This window comes from Bufo gargarizans, chromosome 2 (genome assembly GCF_014858855.1).
Source record: "Bufo gargarizans isolate SCDJY-AF-19 chromosome 2, ASM1485885v1, whole genome shotgun sequence".
NCBI lineage: Eukaryota > Metazoa > Chordata > Amphibia > Anura > Bufonidae > Bufo > Bufo gargarizans.
Window position 1 is genome coordinate 717687172 of NC_058081.1, and position 7349 is coordinate 717694520.

The window sequence follows — 7349 nt, forward strand, 5'->3', positions numbered from 1 at the left end:
AAAGATGGACTATAGCTAGGTAGATAGAAAGATAGATAGATAATTGTTAGATAGAAGGATAGATAGGTAGATAAATTGATCGATAGACTTTAGATAGATGAAGTATATGGCTATATAGATACATAGATATATAGATAGATAAATGGAAAGATAGATAACAAATAAATGTAAAGATAGACTATAGATAGGTATATAGAAATATAGATAATTGGTAGATAGAAATATAGATAATTGATAGATAGAAGGATAGATAATAGATAGATAGAAAAATAGACTATAGATAAGTAGATAGAAAACAGATGGATAGATAGACTATAGATAGGTAGCCAGAAAGATAGATAGATAGATAGATAGATAGATAGAATTTAGATAGATGGGTATATGGATGTATATATACATAGATAATAGATAGTTGTATAGATAAATGTATAGATAACAGCTAGCTAGATAGATAGATAGATAGACCGTTGTCTGGATAAAAATGGATTGATAGATAAAATGGATAGATAGACATAGCTAGAAAGATAGACTATAGCTAGGTAGATATAAAGATAGATAGATAATTGTTAGATAGAAGGATAGATAGGTAGATAAATTGATAGATAGACTTTAGATAGATGGGGTATATGGCTGTATCGATCCATAGATAGATAGATATATAGCTAGATAAATGGAAAGATAGATAGATAACAGATAGATGTAAGGATAGACTATAGATAGGTCGATAGTAATATAGATAATTGATAGCTAGATGAAAATGTGCTTTGCAAGCGGGCGTGTCGATGACAGGGTCTGAGGCACTCTTGAATTGAACAAATTGAACAATGTGTAGATATAAGGATAGATAACAAATCGATGGAAAAATAGACTAAAGATAAGTAGATAGATAGAAAACAGATAGATGGATAGATAGACTATAGATAGGTAGCTAGAAAGATAGATAGATAATTGTTAGATAGAAGGATAGATAGGTAGATAAATTGATAGATAGACTTTAGATAGATGGGGTATATGGCTGTATAGATAGCAGAAATATAGATAATTGATAGATAGAAGGATAGATAATAGATAGATAGATGGAAAAATAGACTATAGATAAGTAGCTAGATAGAAAACAGATAGATGATAGATAGACTATAGATAGGGATTGATAGCTAAAATGGATAGATAGAAATAGCTATAAAGATAGACTATAGCTAGGTAGATATAAAGATAGATAGATAATTGTTAGATATAAGGATAGATAGGTAGATAAATTGATAGATAGACTTTAGATAGATGGGGTATATGGATGTATAGATACATAGCTATGTAGATAGATACATGGAAAGATAGATAGCAGATAGATGTAAAGATAGCCTATAGATAGGTAGATAGAAATATAGATAATTGATAGACAGAAATATAGATAATTGATAGATAGAAGGATAGATAATAGATAGATAGATGGAAAAAATAGACTATAGATAAGTAGATAGATATAAAACAGATAGATGATAGATAGACTATAGATAGGGATTGATAGATAAAATGGATAGATAGAAATAGCTAGAAAGATAGATTATAGCTAGTTAGATAGAAAGTTAGATAGATAATTGTTAGATATAAGTATAGATAGGTAGATAAATTTTTTGCATTTTTATTTAAAATGAAACTTATAAAATGTATAAAATGATATAATGTGTTTTTGATGTCCCTGACAGGGGGCTATGGCCTTGTAGAGCAACACGATGACAGGGGCTGGGGCAATCTTGAATTGTGCAATGTGTTTGTAGATAAGCCATTTAGGCCCGTATCGTTTGAAAATGTGCTTTGCAAGCGGGCGTGTCGATGACAGGGTCTGAGGCACTCTTGAATTGAACAAATTGAACAATGTGTCTTGCAAACATTTGTGATCAGCATTTTGAAGCAAAATAAACTTGATATCAAGCTATTTGAAAAATTTGTGATCAGCAGTTTCAATATTGTAAATGTGCTTTGCAAGCGGGCGTGTCGATGACAGGGTCTGGGGCACTCATGAATTGAACAATATGTCTTGCAAACATTTGTGCTCAGCAATTTCAAGACAGCACTTTCAAGAGATATAGACTTGATATCAAACTAGATATAAAAAGTCTATAGTTTGATATCAAATTGATATCAAGCTATATAAAAAGGGGGCGTGTAAAAGGGGCGTGGTACCTGTCACTTTGACGAAACATCCCGAATCTTACTACTATCCTCTCCAATATTACTGCAATCTTCCTCTAAACGTATTAAATCCTCTTCTTTGCCCATTAGAAACCTCTTGGACCTCCCGGGGAAGCTACTAGAGACCGAAGCCATACATACCTTACTTAACCCAAGCCCATGCGACCTTACCTTGATCCCTCACATTAGATCCTTTCTAATAAGAAACAATACTGAAGGTGAACTCCTTCGTCCAATAGGTTGGTTTGAAGCCCTCATCATCAATCCTAAACCCCCAAGAAAACTAATATCGCAGATACATGGCAAACTGCGTACCCCTCCACTTATCGCCAAGCCATCTTTTATACACAACTGGGAAAGAGATACTGGGATAACTATATCTTTCAATCATCTGCCCGACTTATTTAACACCCCCCATAAGGTTTCCCGATGCGTGCGCATCCAGGAAAATGGATACAAAATACTGACCCAATGGTATATAACCCCATCTAGATCTGCACATTTTGCCATATCTTCCTCGGACAGGTGCTGGATGTGCTCAAAGGAGACTGGGACCTTCCTGCATATTTGGTGGAACTGTCCAGTTATTAGCAAATGGTGGGCGGACATCTTTCGCTTAAGCAACCAAATATGCCGTGAATCTGTAAAGATGTCTCCACTTGGCGCATTGCTGTCCCACTATAAAGACGCAAATCAACCCCCTCCAAATTATCTCTTCAAACAGCTCTTGATTGCAGCTCGTTTACTCGTCCCCAAACACTGGCTTCAGACCTCATTGCCAACAATTGAACAGTGGAAGCTTAAGGTGGACCAGCTCTATCGTTTTGAAGAACTATCTGCTTGGGAATCTCGCACACACCCAGCCTTCTTGAGGCGTTGGTCACTCTGGTCCACCTTTAGGTTTTCCAATGGCACATAGGCACATTTCCCCCCTGGCTGTCTATACCTCCTATCTCTGATGCTCTGTGTCATACCTCACATAAAGCCCGAGCTTTCTAAGCTTAGACAGGCCCTTACCTATAGGTTTGCTTCCGACACCTTAGCCCAAACAACATCTAAGCTGCTTAGGACTAGGCGGGCCCGCACATAGGTATAGGCCCTTGAATCTGATAGGAAAGCTTTCTCCACACACAATTTGTTGTGAGTATGGTCAGAATAATCGTACAATGTTCCTGATATGCATCTGTTGGTCACTTAAGTGCGTGCTTCCTCTACATTGATGCCTGAATCTTATACTGTTGAAGATTATGTACCTTTTCCATGTTACATTATACCTTGTAACCTACTGTCGTGCTTTACGGCTTTGAAAATAAAATAAACAAGTTGAAATAATTTCTTAATACATGTGATGAATGACCACTTTCCGTGTGTCCTGATGGGAAATATGGAGGTTCCTATGTGGTTCTTCTAGTAATACCTGTGGTTCATACTTGGAAAGACATTGTCATGTAAATGTTAGGCCCCTTTCACACGGGCGAGATTTCCACACGGGTGCAATGCGTGAGGTAAGCGCATTGCACCCGCACTGAATCCGGACCCATTCATTTCTATGGGGCTGTGCACATGAGCGGTGATTTTTCACGCATCACTTGTCGTGAAAATCGCAGCATGCTCCTCTTTGTGCGTTTTCCACGCAACACAGGCCCCATAGAAGTGAATAGGGCTGTGTGAAAATCGCAAGCAAGTGCGGATGCGGTGTGATTTTTCACTCACGGTTGCTAGGAGACTATCGGGATTGGGATCCGATCTTTATTATTTTCCCTTATAACATGGTTATAAGGGAAAATAATAGCATTCTTAATACAGAATGCATAGTACAATAGCGCTGGAGGGGTTAAAAATAATAATAATTTAACTCTCCTTAATCCACTTGCTCGCGCAGCCTGGCTTCTCTTTTTTGTTTTCATCTTAGCTGTGCACAGGAAAAGGAACTGTGGTGATGTCACTGCGGTCATCACATGGTCTATCACCATGGTGATGGATCATGTGATGGACCATGTGATGAGCGCAGTGACGTCATCAAAGGTCCAATTCCTCGAAGAAGACAGAAGAGAAGACGGGCTGCGCTAGCAAGTGGATTAAGGTGAGTTAAATTTTTTTATTTTTAACCCCTCCAGCCCTATTGAACTATGCATTCTGTAATAAGAATGCTATTATTTTCCCTTATAACCATATTATAAGGGAAAATAATAAGAGATCTACACAACACCTAACCCACACCCGAAAAATTGTGCATTTTCCCGCAACGCACCCGCATCTTATCCGGACCAAAAAACATGATGCCCGTGTGAAAGAGGACTTAAGGAAACCAATGTTCTTTTATATTTCTCTCTTTCACCTGTTTGATTCTAGATCAAACAATAAGTTCTACCCCCAATGGACTGGTCTGCCGATCCTGCATCTCCGCTGACTCTAACTCCTGTTACACCAATGATACAGTACAATGCACTGGGGATGAGAATAGGTGTCTTTTCCAGACAACTAAAGTGTCAGGTACAAAAATTGTTTCTTTTTCGTCTCGGGACAAGGCCTCATGCACACTGCCGTTGTTTTGGTTGCTTGGATGCGGACCCGTTCACTACAATGGGGCCTGCAAAAGATGCGGACAGCACTCCGTGTGCTGTCCGCATCCGTTTCTCCGTTCCGTGGCCCAGCAAAAAAATAAAATAAAAATATCCTGTCCTATTCTTGTCCGCACTTTGGGGACAAGAATAGGCAGTTATATTAAAGACCACCCTTTCCGTTCTGCAAATTGCGGAAGGCACACAGGCAGCTTCCTTCCCCCTTTTTTTTTTTTTTTTTTTTGCAGATCCGGGGTTTGCAGACTGAAAAAAAGGAACAGTCGTGTGCATGAGGCCTAAGGCAAAGATAAGGAAGGACACATTTGTTTGAGCCTCTTTCATGCTACTTATTGGCATTGAGGGCTAACTGTAGTAGGGAAAAAATGATTTTTCCTGCCAAATTATCTAGGTCTTTGCTGTGGGTAAAAAAAAAAAAAAGCTTGAAGACTGATAAACAAGGTTTATTTAGGATATATTTTTTTTTTTTTTTATGTTAATAGTTTTATAGAAAAATGAGAAAACAAAATAAAAACAATGCTCAGGTTAAGGCCTCATGCACACGGCCGTGTTCCACGACCGAGAACGGTCCGTGGTGACGCGGCCGGGATTCCTGCTGAGAGCAAGAGCGCACGGCGTCATTGGTTGCTATGACGCCGTGCGCTTCATGCCGCCGCTGCACTACAATAATACACTCGTATGATCTATACGAATGTATTACTGTAGTGCAGCGGCGGCATGAAGCGCACGGCGTCATAGCAACCAATGACGCCGTGCGCTCCTGCTCTCAGCAGGAATGCCGGCCAGGTTACCACGGACCGTTCTCGGCCGTGGAACACGGCTAAGGCTGGCTTCATTATTATTTTATTTATTTATTTATTTCATGTTTTTGCCATCCATTTAAGGCTACTTTCCCACTAGCGGCACGGACCTCCGGCAGGCTGTTCCGTCGGGTGAATAGCCTGTCGGATCCGTGCTGACGTTAATGAACGTGTGCCTATGGACTGCCGCTCCGTCCCCATTGACTGTAATGGTAGCGGTCGGAGGCACGGCAGTGCACGGCGAGAGGCTGCCGGAATAAATGTCGGACATGTCGTCGTTTTATTCTGGCAGCCTCTCGCCATGCGCTGCCGTGCCTCCGCCGGAACTCCACCCCCATTATAGTCAATAGTGACGGAGCGGCAGTCCGGAGGCACACGTTCACTAGCGGCAGGACGGATCCTACAGTGCCGGAGGTCCGTGCCACTAATGTGAAAACAGCCTTACTTATACAAAAAAAAAACGTATACGTTAAACGGATGATTCAGACTGATGCAATGCAGTGGCATCTGTTCACTATAGAGTTCCATTGTTTAAAAAATAAAAAAAAATCTTCCAGTACTTTGCAGGATACAAGAACGTGGTGTGCTGCGTTTTTGGATTTTAAATTTTTTTTCCTAACGTATACGTCAACCACTGGCATAAAACATGAGGTGAACCCAGCTTTAATGTTGTGTTAAATAAAATTGTGTCTTTTTCAGGATCAGTGTCAGCTTCAACAGCCTTTCGAGGGTGCGCAACAAAGTCCATCTGTGACATCGGCAGCGAGTCCGCAAGCATTAACGAAATGACACGTTATGTTAACTATACCTGCACCAGCGGTGGCCTTAGTGTCCATAACATCGTCCTGACTCCGGCCATTGTGTGTCTTCTACTGCTGAAACTGTTCTTCTAACAGAGATTAAGGATGTTTGGATGAATGAAGCCAAAGGAAACAAAAAATGTGTTCAGTATAGAATATTTTAAACCTTGGCTAGAAAATATCAATGTGCACAAGTAATTGAAAAATTTTCTTCTGCATCTACTGTGTTTCATTTTGTTGTAAGTTTACTTTTGTTTTACAAACCGCATCCATTGACATTTCAAAAATTTTTTGGAATAAACGAATAAGTTACAAACGAAGATTTCGTCAGCAATAATTAAGTAAATGTAATGAGTAGAGTTGAGTGAACCCGAACTATAAAGTTCGGGTTCATACCGAACGTTAGGTTTTTCGGCACCCGAACATTTACGTAGAAATTCGGTGTTTGGCGCTTTTTCAAAGGCTGCACAGCAGCCAATCAACATGCGTCATACTACTTGCCCCAAGAGGCCGTCACAGCCATGCCTACTATTGGCATGGCTGTGATTGGCCAGTGCAGCATGTGACCCAGCCTTTTATTTAAGCTGGAGTCACGTAGCGCCGCCCGTCACTCTGCTCTGATCAGTGTAGGGAGAAGATGCCGCTGCTGTGAGGGAGAGATCAGGGAGAAATCTTATCAAGAACTGGTTTATGTACTCAGCGATCTACAGCAAATGTGTTTTGTGGGTGCAGTGTACAATTATTATTTTTTTAAGCCTGTACCTGAGCCAACTACTGCTGAAAACAAACTTTTTTTTTTACTTCAGTTTGTCAATATCAATACACAATCGGCAGCCATTTTATGCAACAATAGTGCACGAGCACAGGCTATCTGCAAGTCCAGAAATACAGCTTTTCCCCACACCTCCACAATGGCACTACCTGGAGGTTGGCCTGCCTTCTCAGGGACAGGAAACAATAGCGAGATCAGCCAATAAAGG

General features: G+C 40.3%; 1 long non-coding RNA gene across 1 annotated transcript in view; it reads left to right on the forward strand.

The window, feature by feature from the left end:
• Nucleotides 1–6656, forward strand: part of LOC122927106 — a 56453-nt gene extending 49797 nt beyond the window's left edge. The window contains exon 4 of the long non-coding RNA XR_006387758.1: nucleotides 6269–6656. This is a non-coding gene — a long non-coding RNA (uncharacterized LOC122927106). The remainder of the gene's footprint in view (nucleotides 1–6268) is intronic.
• Nucleotides 6657–7349: the final 693 nt, after the last annotated feature.